The sequence below is a fragment of the Cervus canadensis genome, chromosome 17, assembly GCF_019320065.1.
Source record: "Cervus canadensis isolate Bull #8, Minnesota chromosome 17, ASM1932006v1, whole genome shotgun sequence".
In the NCBI taxonomy this organism is placed as follows: domain Eukaryota; kingdom Metazoa; phylum Chordata; class Mammalia; order Artiodactyla; family Cervidae; genus Cervus; species Cervus canadensis.
This window is the reverse complement of record NC_057402.1, coordinates 61,054,835-61,069,803: the sequence shown is the minus strand read 5'-3', so window position 1 is coordinate 61,069,803 and position 14,969 is coordinate 61,054,835. Positions and strand designations below refer to the sequence as shown.

The 14,969-nt window shown below is 41.4% G+C and overlaps 1 protein-coding gene across 1 annotated transcript in view; it reads right to left on the bottom strand.

The window, feature by feature from the left end:
• Positions 1–14,969, bottom strand: part of LOC122454822 (gamma-aminobutyric acid receptor subunit gamma-3) — a 774,851-nt gene that overhangs the window by 517,832 nt on the left and 242,050 nt on the right. The window lies entirely within an intron of this gene.

Below are 14,969 nucleotides of genomic sequence, written 5' to 3'. Positions count from 1 at the left end.
GCTCACAGTAAAGGAACCACACCGGGTTTGCCACAGCCTAAGGCAGCATGTATTCCCCGGTCCACACTGCTCAGACTCCAGGGTGCTCTGCAAGGGCACTGTCTCAAGTGGGCCCTGCATTTCGTGCACTTCCCTGGTCTAAGCTTCTCTGGCTCTCGGGTACTCCGCAAGGGCCCAGACCCGGATTGGCTGTGCGTTTTGCACTCCCTGTGTCCAAGCTACTCAGGCAACCAGGTGCTTGACGAGTGCACTGCCCCAGGTGGACCATGAGTCTTATGCACCTCCCTGGTCCTGGGTGCTCGATTTCCCAGGCGTTGCAGGGGCACAGGCCCAGGTGTGCCGTGTGTCTCCTCTGGGGAACTGACCTCAGGCTGTGACACTCCTGGCTGATCTGAACCATCCAGGATCCCAGGATGATGTGATGGGCAACCTGCAGCCTGCTCACAGTTCAGTGGGTGATGCGGTCTCTAGGGCCGAGGCAGCAGTGGCCTCTGGCCCTCTGCCTCTAGGTGTTGCACACCTGCCTCTCTGCCTCTGCAGAGGGAAGACCCTAAATGGCAGCCGGCTTGCTCTCCTTTTCTATTTGCTAGGGCGCACTCCTTTGTGCTGTGAGCCATGCCAGGGTCACCATGCAATGTTAGAGCCTTCTGGCAGGAAAGGGCCTTTTTTTTTCTTTTTTGTCTCTCTGGTGATCCCATGGTTTGGGTTGCTATTTGCTAGGTCACATTAGCCCCTTCAGATTGTCCTCAGGGCATTCAAGCCCGGTACTTACCCTAAGGACCTACACACGATGCAGCCTGTGCCTCCCTCCCCAGCCCCCACTCACTGCTGCTGGAAGTGAGTGTTTGAGCCACTTCTCTGCTGGTAATTGTTGTTAGGCACGTATTCTGTTTTTTGGGTTTTTTTCTGGTTATGTTGCCCTCTGAGATTCCAAAGTTCCACACTGACCCACCTACGAGAGGGTTTCCTAGTATGTGGAAACTTCTTCTCCGTCACGACTCTTTCCCCAGAACATGTCTCCATTCCTTAATCCTTTGTCTCTGTTTTTGTCTCTTACATTTTGTCCTACCTACTTTTGAAGGCATTGGATTGTCTTCTAGGTGTCTGGTGTCCTTTGCCAGTGTTCAGAAGTCATTTTGTGGAAGTTGCTCCACATTCAAATGATCTTTTGATGAATTTGTGGGGGAGAAAGTGGTCTCCCTGTCATATTCCTTGGCCATCTTAGGGCTGCCTCTTTTTAGGGATTCCTATGTCTAATATCATGTCATCTGCAAACAGTGAGAGTTTTACTCCTTGTTTTACAATCTAGATTCCTTTTACTTCTTTTTCTTCTCTGACTGCTATAGCTAGCACTTCCAAAAGTATGTTGAATAATAGTGGTTATAGTGGGCAACCTTGTCTTGTTCCTGATCTTAGAGGGAACGTTTTCAGTTTTTCATCAAGAATAATGTATTCTGTGTGTTTATCATATATGGCCTTTATTATTTTGAGTTAGGTTTCTTCTATGCCCATTTTTTGAAGAGGTTTTTTTTTTTTTTAATAATAAATGGGTGCTGTATTTTGTTGAAAGATTTTTCTGCATCTATTGAGGTTATCAAATGGTTTTTATCTTTTGTTAATATGGTGTATCACATTGATTGATTTGCATATACTGAAGAATCCTTGCATCCTTGGGATAAACCCAACTTGATCATGGTGCATGATCTTTTTAATGTGTTGTTGAATTCTGTTCACTAGAATTTTGTTGAGGATTTTTGCATCTATGTTCATCAGTGATACTGACCTGTAATTTTCTTTTTTGTGTGTTGTCTTAGTCTGGTTTTGATATCAGGGTGATGGTGGCCTCATAAGAGTTGTAAGTGTTCCTTCCTCAGCAATTTTTTGGAAGAGTTTTAGAAGGATAAGGATTAGTTCTTCTCTAAATGTTTGATATAATTCAACTGTGAAGTCATCTGGCCCTGGGCTTTTGTTTTTTGGGAGTTTTTTGCACAGCTTCAATTTCAGTGCTTGTAATTGGATTGTTCATAATTTCTATTTCATCTTGGTTCAGTCTTGGTAGATAGAACTTTTCTAAGAATCTGTTCCTTTCTTCCAGGTTGTCCATTTTATTGGCGTATAGTTGTTTGTAATACTCTTATGATCCTCTGCATTTTTGCATTGTCTGTTATAACCTCTCCTTTTTCATTTCTAATTTTGTTGATTTGATTCTTCTCCCTTTTTCCACTGTTCTTTTTAGTTTGCATTATTTCAGATGCAAAGTTAGCATATTTTGATCAACCATCTGTGTAATGTGAAGCTTTTCCCTCCAGTTGCTTAATTTTTTTTATTTTGTTGCAGCAATTTAATTATAATTTTCCTGGGTATGAATTTTCTGCCTAGGGTTGGTTAAGATTCTTTGTCCTAAAGACTTTTATTTCTCAGGTGAACTTGGAAAACATTCAGCCATTATTTCTGTAACTGTCTTCTCCCAATTCCTCTCTCCTTCTGGGGCTGCTATTATACATACTTGAGACCACTTGACCACTTGACATTTTCTCAGAGATCACTCAGGATCTGATCACTCTTTCAGCACTTTTCCTTCAGTATTTCGGCTTAAATGTTTTCTATTGAAGATATAGTCTTCAAGTTCACTGATCTTTTCTTCTGCAATATATGCAATATTAAATTTCCCATTAAGGCTACATAATATTTTTCAAAATTTTAGGCACTGTTTTTTTTTTTAAGGTCTAGAATTTTCATTTGATTTTATTCATAGTTTTCATGCTCTACTGAGATTTCCCCCCATCTTCTTTCATTATCTTTCCATTTCAATCTTTAAAAATATTTGTAATAGCTCTCTAATGCACTTGTCTATTATTTCCACCATTAGTATCATTTCTGAGTCTTTTCTGTGAGGACTGAATTTCCTCTTGACTATTGCCATACTTTCATTTTTCTTTGCATAACTAATAATTTTAATTGTATTATGACACTGGATGCAAGCTATTAGTGTCTAGATTTTGTTGTCTTCTTTCAAGTACATTGAATTTGTTCCAGTAATTAGTTAATTCAGCTTGTTCCTTTTGAAGCTTCTTTTTAATATTTTTGAGTAAGTCTAGAATTTCTTACTTTTGGGTCAGGCTAGCCCTCTTTCTAAAGCATTAGCTTCATTTAGTTTCAAATAAATGCTTAATGTCTGTCTTGGGCAGATATGAATTCTAATGTCTTTGAGTTCTGTAAAATTTCCAAACTACCATTCAACTTGAAGCTTCCCAATAATTGTTTCCTGCCAGATTTGGTGAACACTTCCTCATAGCTTATTATTTTGGTCAGATTTCTGAAGCTCTTTTTTCTGAACCATAGTTCCTTCTTCTCTGATATTCTTCCTGCAACTCCAGTCACATCAGCATCTTTCTGAACCATAGTTCCTTCTTCTCTGATATTCTTCCTGCAACTCCAGTCACATCAGCATCACAGAACTCTCATCCCCATCTCCTCAGTTGAGTGAGGCTAACACACTCTGCCTGGGCTCCATCTCCTTGCCCCAGGATTGGAGAGCACTTCTAAGTAGAAAGTCAGGTGACAATGAGGTGCACCTCTCAAGTTTTCCTGCTCTCCAAAAAGATGGTCCTGTGCTTCCTCCTGCCCAACATCTAAAAACAATCATTTTATATATTTCATCCAATTACATAGTTATTTAATGGTGAGAAGGTCAGCATGACACTTAACTTCTGCATTGCCAAAATAGGAAATCAGCACAGATCTTTCAAAACTACAACAAGTTGTAGGGATTAATGTGGTTTAGGAAGTCCTACCAAGGCACAGAACCAGAACTATGACTGCCTCCTTTCCTGAGAAAGAAGACAGTAAAGGTAGTAAAATGCCCCAGATAGCTGTGAGAAAGTCTGAGAGTTAATTGAGTTGTGTGGATGGTGGTTTGGGTTTGAGGAAGACAGGACCAGTTTAGTGATGGAGGGGTAAAATGAGTTCAGCTTTTTTTGTGTCTTATCTCTGACTGAGAAACTGTGTTGACCATACCTGAGGCAACCTGGACATTGGCCTCATCACCGTAACTGAGAAAAACAGATGGGGACTAACTAACGGCATTTTTCCCCACCCCAAACCAAAATAAAACAAGACGGGCAAATGAATTACAATTCTATGGTCTCCGCCTAAAGGAGGAAAAGATAAGGCCTGAATTGTTTTCCTACTGAGGAACAACTGGTAGCTTTCTGAAGCCTGGAGCTCTGTCCTAAAGTTTATCTTACAAACCCCAGTCTACCCTTGTTCATACTTTGGGGCTGTCACATAATGGGACTTGGCCTCCCACACAGACATCCCTTGGCAAACTCATGCATATACATAAAGGACTATTACATAATAGGCAAAAAAAAAAAAAAAGATGGCATATTTTATAAGAAACAGACATATAAGAGTAAATTAATTTAAAATTTTATATTTTAAAGGAAAGAAAACAGTATAATACTCAGGGAAAGCCCAGAAGCTGCCATAGTCTCTCCAGACCATGTTTAGAGTGTTAATGCATGTAGAATGCAGCCCTTCCTGAAATAAACATATTTCTAAACATTTTGGAGCTGCTAGGGATTAGGGGTGGACCAAGGTAAGCTGAGTTGCACGAAGGGGAGCCTGGGTAAAGTGAGTATACTGGGGCCCAGCCTCAGGCCACCCTGGAGGTCTCCCAGTGGAAGAGGAAACATGTGACTACATCTTTACTGACCCTGTTTCTTCAATGCATTGTCCACCCAATTTCCCCTGGAAAAGGTAAGGACTTGCCGGCTATCTTTGCCCAAGTTCCTCATAGGTGCCCAATGAATGAGCCCAACCTACAACATGTAGTCCTGCTATTTTTTCTGATCTCTCATCCCTCCGTTCTCCAGATCATTTCACAGACAGTGATGAGAAGTATGGTGTTTTTGGCAGGGGTGGTTTTGTGGAGGGGTTGAATCTTAGGACTCTGAGAGACCATCACTGAATTTTTCTATTCAGTATTGACCAGTTCAGTTTAGTTCAGTCTAACAGTCATGTCCAACTCTTTGTGACCCCATGGACTGCAGCACACTAGGCTTCACTGTATGTGAACAACTGTTGGAGCTTGCTCAGACTCATGTTCAATGAGTCGGTGATGACATCAAAACATCTCATTCTCTGCCATCCCCTTCTCCTCCTGTATTCAATCTCTCCCAGTCTTTTCTAATGAGTCAGTTTTTCACATCAGGTGGCCAAAGTACTGGAGCTTCAGCTTCAGCAGCAGTCCTTCCAATGAATATTCAGGGTTAATTTCCTATGGGATTGACTGTTTGATCTCCTTACAGTCCAAGAGACTCTCAAGAGTCTTCTCCAACACCGCAGTTCAAAAGTATCAATTCTTCAGTGCTCAGTTTTCTGTATGGTACAACTCTCACACCCATACATGACTACTGGAAAAACCATAGCTTTCACTGTACGGACTGTTGTCAGAAAAGTAATGTCTCTGCTTTTTAATATGCAGTCTAGGTTTGCCAAAGCTTTTCTTTCAAGGAGCAAGCATCTTTTAATTTCATGGCTGCAGTCACCATCTGCAGTGATTTTGGAGCCCAAGACAATAAAATCTCTGTTTCAATTGTTTCCCTATCTATTTGCTGTGAAGTGATGGGACCAGATACCATGATCTTCATTTTTTGAATGTTGAGTTTTAAGTCTGCTTTTTCACTCTCCTCTTTCACTTTCATCAATGCCGGGAGCCAGCACATGAGATCCCACCCATGACAAGGTCATGAGGAGAAGACCTGACAAGCAAGGCAGATCAGGACTTCAGGGATTTCGAAACGCTGCCCCGGCGCTCACCTTAAAGATGATCTCTGTCCTTCTGATGCTTGCTATATTAGACTACTCCCTAATTTCTTTGACACAGGTAGATGGCCTTCCCCGATCTCTCTCCAAACAGAATCAACTTAGAACTTTAACCAATATGTCCCCCAGACGGCGGTATCCTATAAGATTATCCAGGATGAAAGGAGTGTTTCAATTTAGACCCCTTTGCTGGCATCCTAGCCTGCTTGGCAAACGCGTACTAATGCACATAACTGCTCACAACACCTTAATCATAAACAGCATAAAGAACCTGATCACATAAAGGCCCTAATAGGCACAGAGCCCTTCAGGGGTGAGGAAGCCCTATTAGAGAACACAAAAATATTATTCTAAAAGTGGTTATTGTTAAAGATTTAGAAAAATAAGAGTTTAGAATTGTTCATTTTAACCAGGAATGCTAAACAGGGGCTGCCTCACCAGAGCTGCAGAGTCTTTGTGTGGTAAACCTTTTAGATAAATTTAACTGATAACTTCTGCAAAAGGACTGATCTTTGTGTTCATTAAAGAGTAGATTACGGAAAATAGCTTTGCATTCAAAGGTCAAAAAATGTCAATGGGCCCCAAGGCCAGAAGATAATGTACAAGACTCTCACAAAAAAGTATGCAGAAAACACCCTGGTTTCGTGAAGGATAAGCCGATATAATATTAAACTATCTTCCCCTTAAAAATGTACTAACTTAGAATATAAAAGCTATGGTAAAAAAATAAAGATTTGCCAGACTCTGCTGCACCCCCCATCTGGTCACCCTCTCTCTCTCCCTCGCAGACTTGGCCCCATCAAGGCTGGTCTCACGTGTCTTCCCTCGCTGATGCTGTTCATCCTGAGGGTACCCCCTGGATCCTGCCAAGCCTGGACCCCGGCACATCAAGAGGCTCTTTAGCTCATCTTCATGTTCTTCCATAATGGTGGAGGCATCCACATATCTGAGGTTATCGATAATTCTCCTGGCAATCTTGATTTCAGCTTGTGATTCATCCAGTCCAGCATTTTGTGCCATGTATTCTGCATATAAGTTAAATAAGCAGGGTGACAATATACAACCTTGACATACTCCTTTCCCAATTTGGAAACAGTCTATTGTTCCATGTCTGTTTCTAACTGTTGCTTCTTGACCTGTACACAGGTTTCTCAGGAGGCAGGTAAGGGGTCTGGTATTCGCATCTCATGAAGAATTTTTCAGAGTTTTTTGTGATCCACCCAGTCAAAGGCTTTGGCATAGCCAATAAAGCAGAAGTAGATGTTTTTCTGGAATTCTCTTGCCTTTTCTATGATCCAGTGAAAACTGGCAATTTGATCTCTGGTTCCTCTGCCTTTACTAAATCCACTTGGAACATCTGGAAGTTCATGGTTCACATGCTGTTGAGGCCTAGTTTGGAGAAGTTTGGGCATTTCTTTGCTATTGAGTGCAATTGTGTGGTAGTTTGAACATTCTTTGGCACTGCCTTTCTTTGGGATTGGAATGAAAACTGACCTTTTCCAGTCCTGTGGCCACTCCTGAGTTTTCCAAATTTGCTGATATATTGAGTACAGCACTTTCACAGCATCATCTTTTAAAGTTTGGAATAGCTCAGCTGTAATTCCATCACCTCCACTAGCTTTGTTCGTGTGATGCTTCCTAAAGCCCATTTGACTTCACATTCCAGGATGTCTGGCTCTAGGTGAGTGATCACATCATTGTGGTTATCTGGGTCATGAAGATATTTTTGTATAGTTCTTCTGTGTATTATTGCCACCTCTATTTGATATCTTCTGCTTCTGTTAGATCCATACCATTTCTGTCCTTTATTGTGCCCATCTTTGTATGAAATATTCCCTTGGTATGTCTAATTTTCTTAAGGAGATCTCTAGTCTTTCCCATTCTATTGTTTTCCTCTATTTCTTTGCATTGATCACTTAGGAAGGCTTTCTTATCTTTCCTTGCTATTCTTTGGAATTCTGAATTCAGATGGATGTATCTTTCCTTATCTCCTTTGCCTTTCGCTTTTCTCTTTTCAGCTATTTGTGAATGGTTTTGATCACAGCCTCCTGTACAATGTTATGAACCTCCATCCATAGTTCTTCAGGCACTCTGTCTACCAGAGCCTCTGTCCTTCTTCATTTTGTATTCCATGCCCAAACTTGCCTGTTACTCCAGGTATCTCTTGATTTCCTATATTTGCATTCCTGTCCCCTATGATGAAAAGAACATCTTTTTATGGTGCTAGTTCTAGAAGGTCTTGTAGGTCATGATACAACTGTAAAACTTCAGCTTCTTTGGCATTAGTGGTTGGGGCATAGACTTGGATTACTGTGATACTGAATGGTTTGCCTTGGAAACAAATAGAGATCATTCTGTCAGTTTTGAGACTGCCTCCAAGTACTGCATTTCAGACTCTTCTATTGACTGTGAGGGCTACTCCAATTCTTCCAAGGGATTCTTGCCCTCAGTAGTAGATATAATGGTTATCTGAATTAAATTCACCCATCCTGGTCTATTTTAGTTCACTGATTTCTAAATTGTCGATGTTCACTCTTGCCATCTCCTGTTCAACCACTTCTAATTTACCTTGATTCATGGACCTTGCATTCTAGATTCCTATGCAATATTGATCTTTACAGCACCGGACTTTACTTCCATCACTAGACACATCCACAGCTAAGCGTTGTTTTCGCTTTTGTTCTTTCTCTTCATTCTTCCTGGACTTATTGCTCTACTCTTCTCCAGTAGCATATTGGGCACCTACCGACCCGGGAAGTTCATCTTTCACGGTCATGTCTTTTTGTCTTTTCATTCTACTCACAGGGTTCTCAAAGCAAGAATGCTGAAGTGGTCCCTTTCCAGTGGACCACGTTGTGTCAGAACTCTCCACCATGACCCATCCTTCTTGGGTTGCCCTACATGGCAATGCTCACAGTTTCATTGAGTTAGAGAAGGCTGGGATCCATGTGATCAGTTTGGTTATTTTTTTGTGGTTGTGGTTTTCATTCTATTTTCCCTCTGATGGATAAAGTTAAGAAGCTTGTTGAAGCTTCCTGATGGGAGGGTCTGGCTCTGGGGGAATCTGGGTCTTGTTCTGATGGGCGGGGCCATGGTCAGTAAATCCTTAATCGAATTTTCTGTTGATGGGTGGGGATATGTTCCCTCCCTGTTGTTTGGCCTGAGACCAATCTATGGCAGTGGTAATGGTGGTAATGGTGACCTCCTTCAAAAGGACTTATGCCAGCACTGTTGTATTCATTGTTGATCCCACAGCAGGCCACTATTGACCCATGCTTCAGCTGGAGACTCCTGGACACTCACAGTCAAGTCTGGCTCAGTCTCCTGTGGGATCACTGCTCCTTTCTCCTGGGTCCTTGTGCACACAATGTCCTGGTGCACTCCAAGAGTCTGTTTCCCCAGTTCTGTGGAAATTCTGTAATCAAATCCTATTGGGCTCCAAAGTCAAATTCCCTGGGTGTTCCCAGTCCCTTTGCCAGATCCCTAGGTTGGGAAATCTGTCCTAGAACTTAAGTTCGAGAACTTCATTGGTATAATTGTTCTCCAGTTTGTGGGTCATCCTCTCAGTGGCTCTATGGTCAGGCTAATGGCGACCTTTTCCAAGAGGACTTATGCCACACACCGTGCCTCCCAGGACTGCTGCAACCAGAGCCGTTGTCCTGTGGCAGGCCACTGCTGATTCTCGCCTCTGCAGGAGATGCTCAAACACTCAAAGGTGGTTTGGTTCAGCCTCTGTAGTGTATCTGGTTCCTGGTGCACCAAGATTTTGTTTGACCCCTTTGAGCATCTCTGGCAGGTATGGGGTTTGATTCTAATTGTGATTTCGCCCCTTCTACCATCTTGTTAGGACTGCTCCTTTGCCCTTGGACATGGGGTATCTTTTTTTGGTGGGATCAACATTCTCCTGCTGATGGTTGTTCAGCAGTGAGTTGCAAGCTTGGAGTTCTCACAGGAGAAGATGAGTGCACATCCTTCTACTCTGCCATCTTAAATAACCATACAGTGTTGGCCAAGCCCCACCCAGAAATGGAATTTGAACTGATGTCAGAAGACATTGTTCTCCAACATACAGTAGGGTGAATGGATGCATTCTCCCCACCACACACATAAACAAACACCCCACACGTTTCTCAGGATGGATTTTTGGCAACCTTGCCAAATCCACCTGCATCACTATGAACTTGACATTGATTATGATACTGGCTGTAGCCAGGACATTGCCAAAATCCTCACCTGGGCCTCTACATCTTAGAACAGCAAATGCTGTATCAGGGTCAAAAGACAAGTTCAACTTCAAATGACAGCTGGGGGACATCTCCAAGGATCTGAGCTCTGTGTGGTGCACATTCTTTCCTTGCACTAGGATTTCACTGGCCATTCACAGCCTGTATATAGTCTGTACAGAAGAAGGCATTCCTGAAAATACTGTAGGTGCATCATATGGTAAGATTTATATCTCCAAAACATTTTTACATTTTTTACATGCTATTAATTGAGATGACATACTCAACTAGTAAGCCCTTTTGTACATTAAAAAAGTAATTTTTCCCATAATTTAAAAAAGGAGTATTACCTAACAGGCTAAAAAAATAACATATTAGATGGCAGATTCTATAAAAAACAGACATATGAGAATAAATTAATTTCAAATTTTATATTGGCCTGATAAACACTAAAAATCAATGAACTATATTAGTAGTATTTCATATAAAACATTAAAATATTAATCAGGATGACTAACTGAAAAGATATAGCTGAGGATCAACTTAAAATTCAAAGACTAGATTGAGTAAATGCCAGTGGATAAGAAAACACAAAGTCATGTGAAAGATAAAAGGAAAGTTAAGACATATTCAAGACACAGGCTGAAGTGCCATCATCTAGATAGCAGAAGTCCTGGAAAGAGAAAAACATGAAATCAGGTTGTGAGAAATAGGTAAACAAAGAGGGACACTAAAGAACTTTAAAAATTCAAGAAAAACCTTCGACTGAAACGACCTATGGAGAATCAAAGATATTTCAGGTGTCTGCCCCCAGTTCCCAAAATAAGGCTTCTGAATCCCTTGTAAATAGAGGTGGATAAGAAAAACTTTTTAAAAAATATTTAGTCTTTGACCCCAGTTCTCAGCACAAAGCTTGTGAAACCCTTGAAAATCTCTAAGCAGTAAAAGCACTAGGAATATTTTGTACTAATATTTGGTCTTTGATCCTGGTTTCTGACACAGAGCCCCTAAATCCCTTGGAACTCCCTGGGTAATAGGACCGTCTTTGCTCTAATGAGTTGACTGGATGGGCACCTGGAGGATGACTGGTCACCATGAAGATAAAGCCATTATTAAACTTAGAATTTTCAGCCCCACCTCTCATTCTCTAGAGAAGGGAGAGGGTCTGGCAACAGAGTTACTAATCACCCTTATATGATGAAGACTCTATAAACATCCCAGGAAGTTTCCAGGTTATTCCAGGTTGGTGAACACATCCACATACTAGCGTGTGATATACCCCAACTCCACAGGGACAGAAGTTCCTGTACATAGGGCCTTCCCAGATTTCCAATAAAGTGTCTCTTCATCTGGCTGTTCATCCATATCCTTTTATAAACTAGCAGAGGTAAGTGTGTCTTTGAGTTCTGTGAGCTATTCTAGCAAAAATAACTGAATCCCAAGGGGACCAAGTCATGTGTGCTATGCTGTGCTTAATTGCTCAGTCATGTCCGACTCTTTGTGACCCCTTGGACTGTAGCCTGCCAGGCTCTTCTGTCCATGGGGATTCTCCAGGCAAGAATACTGGAGTGGGTAGTATGCCCTTCTCCAGGGGATCTTCCGAACCCAGTGATAAAACCCAGGCATCCCACATTGCAGGCGGATTCCTTACCAACTGAGCCATGAGGGAAGCCCAAGAATACTGGAGTGGGTAGCCTGTCACTTCTCAAGGGGATCTTCCCATCTCAGGAATTGAACTGGGGTCTCTTGCATTGCAGGTGGATTCTTTACCAGCTGAGCTACCAGGGGAGCAAAAATAACTGAATCCCAAGGGTAAGGAATCATAGGAACCTCTAATTGTAGCCTAATAAAACAGAAGTTTTGGTAACCTAGGGACCTGCGTGAGTGCGTTCTAAGTTGCTTCAGTCGTATCCAACTCTTTGCGACCCCATGGACTGCAGCCCAACAGACTCTGTTCATGGGATTCTCCAGGCAAGAATACTGGAATGGGTCGCCGTGCCCTCTTCCAGGGGATGTTCCTGACCCTGGGATTGAACTCGCATCTCTTAGGTTTCCTGCATTGGCAGGAGGGTTCTTTACCACTAGGGCCCACTAGTGGGAAGCCCAACCTGGGGATCTACTACATGCAATTGGCACTGAAGATGGAGGAGGGCAGTCCTGTGGGACTGAGCCCTTAACCTGTGGGATCTGACACTATCTCCAGGAAGCACCATCAGGACTGAGTTAAACTATAAGACACCCAGCTGGTGATGAGGAATTGCTTGATACGTAAATAACCTCCCAACAACTTATTGTGAGAGTAAAGGAGAAACACAAAAGGAACACTGAATTTTCTGAAACAGAAAAATGCCAGAGCAATACGAAGGAAATGAATCAAAATGACATTGCATTGACTACAAAAAGATATTTGGGTAGTATTTTCAATATGTTTTTATTTATTTATTTATTTTAATTGGAGGCTAATTACTTTACAATATTGTGGTGGTTTTTGCCACACATTGACATGAATCAGCCACGGGTGTACATGTGTCCCCCATCCTGAACCCCTCTCCCTCCTCCCTCCTCATCCCATCCCTCAGAGTAATAGTGTTTGGGCTTTCCTGGTGGCTCTGTGATAAAGAATCTGCCTGCCAAAGCAGGAGACATGGGTTCAGTCTCTAGGTCAGGAAGATTTCTTGGAGAAGGAAATGGCAACCCATTCCAGTATTCTTCCTGGGAAGATGTGCCATAGGAAGACCCAGACAGTGTTTAGGTAAAGTGCCTACTTAATAAGTGCCTAGAAAAGGTGGAAAGACAATCAAGGAGTTTCCATGTAAGATGCATGACCAAAAGAGCCTCAATAGTTTGCTGTGTTAAAAAGAGAAATATATCTATAATATACCATAAGTAAAACATGGGTAACATCTACATGATAGGAATGGGAGACCAAAGGATGCAAAAACTTGAAAAAAATTTGCCTCATCTTGGTCTTTAAAGTCTGTTTAATTAGTGAAATTAATACAGAGTCTCTAGCTTTCTTTAATTAGGACTTGTCCTGCTATATTTTTTTCATCCTTTTGTTTTCAGTTTTCTTCTTTACCTATTGCTTTTTTCATGTGTCAAGGTTAAACAGCAAATATTTGCATCTGGTTTTCCCAAACTGTTTTCTTCTACTTGGAGAATTTTATATATTTCTATTTTAAACATTTTTATGCTTGGGACTATTTCTCCAATCTTATTCTATTCATTTATCCTTCATTATCTGTACTTCTTTTTAGTCATGTCTTATCTTCCCTTTTGTAACTGATGGATCTATCAGTTCTGTAGAAAACAAGGATTTAGAATATTCTCACAGTTGTCAGTGAACCCCTAAGCTGTGAATGAGGCCTTGTTCTAGGTAACAGAGATAGAAGTGTAAAATAAACAGAGTATCTGTCCTCAAGACAGCACAGGGGCGAAATCAGTTTCCACAGTTCTAGGACAAAAGATGCCTCTAGCTAACTGGTAAATATATGTCTCTTTAAAACATATAATTTTTTGAAACAAAAAGAAAAAATAATTGATACACTGATGGAAGGAAAGAAACAAAAGATGCCAGATAGTATAAAAATATATAACAGCAATTACTGAACTCAGTTTTTTAAGCAGTATTTCACAAAAGTATATAAAGCAACATAGCATAGATTTTTTAAATGCCCATTAAAAATTCCCATGTTGATTGATGCAAGTTCCTTCTGAATTACTACTGCTGCCATTGTACTAGTCTCCCCAGCCAGAGAGGAGCCAGCAGCAGGCTGAGTCTATGGCACCCACGCCTCAGACCGAGATCCCAGTAAAGGGCGCATCAACCACCTCCTCTGCATGGCCATTAGTGGTCTCACTCAGCCAGAGAGGAGCCTCCCCCTCCTTCTGTTGTATATAAAAGGAGCCAAAACTTGGACTGAGATAACATGTGTTTTTTTTTGAGATGCTAGTTTACCATCTTTTCAGTCAGCTAGCTTTCCAACGAAAATTGTTATTCCTTGTTCCAACAACTCATCTCCCAATTTACTGACCTGTCATGCATCAAGTAGAATGAGCTTAGGCTCGGTAACATATCATGTCTGTAACTAAGGATGAAGACTGACTTCCCAAGTAGCAAGGGAACCACTGAAGAGCTTCTGGTCCATTTCTCTTCCAAAGATAATGACTCACAGCTTACTCATAAACAGGAAGTAATAATATAACATGTTGATGTCCCCCTCTAGAATCTGTGTTCCTGTATTGACTTTCAACTTCTGGTTCCCATCAAGTCACTTGCCTCTTTTTCAGGCATATGTGAGGAACACCAGAAAAACATCTGTGAAACTACCCTGAAAAACATACATTTTTATACCCCTTTAATTTATGGAGAGAAAGACATTCTGAGAAGGGAAACAAAGTCCTTTATCCCTCTACCCAGCACTATGTCTATTCATGTCATCAAGGAAGGCTGGCCCCCTTCTGAAGGGATGATAAGTTGTAAACAGAAATGTTTGAATCTTTTCACTATTTCAAAAAGCAAAACAGGCATTTCTAAGACCCAGGATCACATTTAAAGCAATCCTATTAGAAAGTTGGTTTAAAAAAATGAGATTTTTCCACAGAAGCTATTTGGATGACAAATAAGCATGTAAAAAAGATGTTTAGCATCACAGATCACTGAAAGTTGCTCAGTCGTGTCCGACTCTTTGCAACCCCATGGACTATATAGTCCATGGAATTCTTCAGGCCAAACTACTGGAGTGGGTAGCGTTTCCCTTCACCAGGGGATCTTCCCAACCCAGGAATTGAACCCAGGTCTCCTGCATTGCAGGCTGATTCTATTCTTTACCAGCTGAGCAATTGCTGGTTTAAAAAATGAGATTTTCCTCAGAAGATATTTGGATAGCAAATGAGCATGCAAAAAAGATGTTCAGC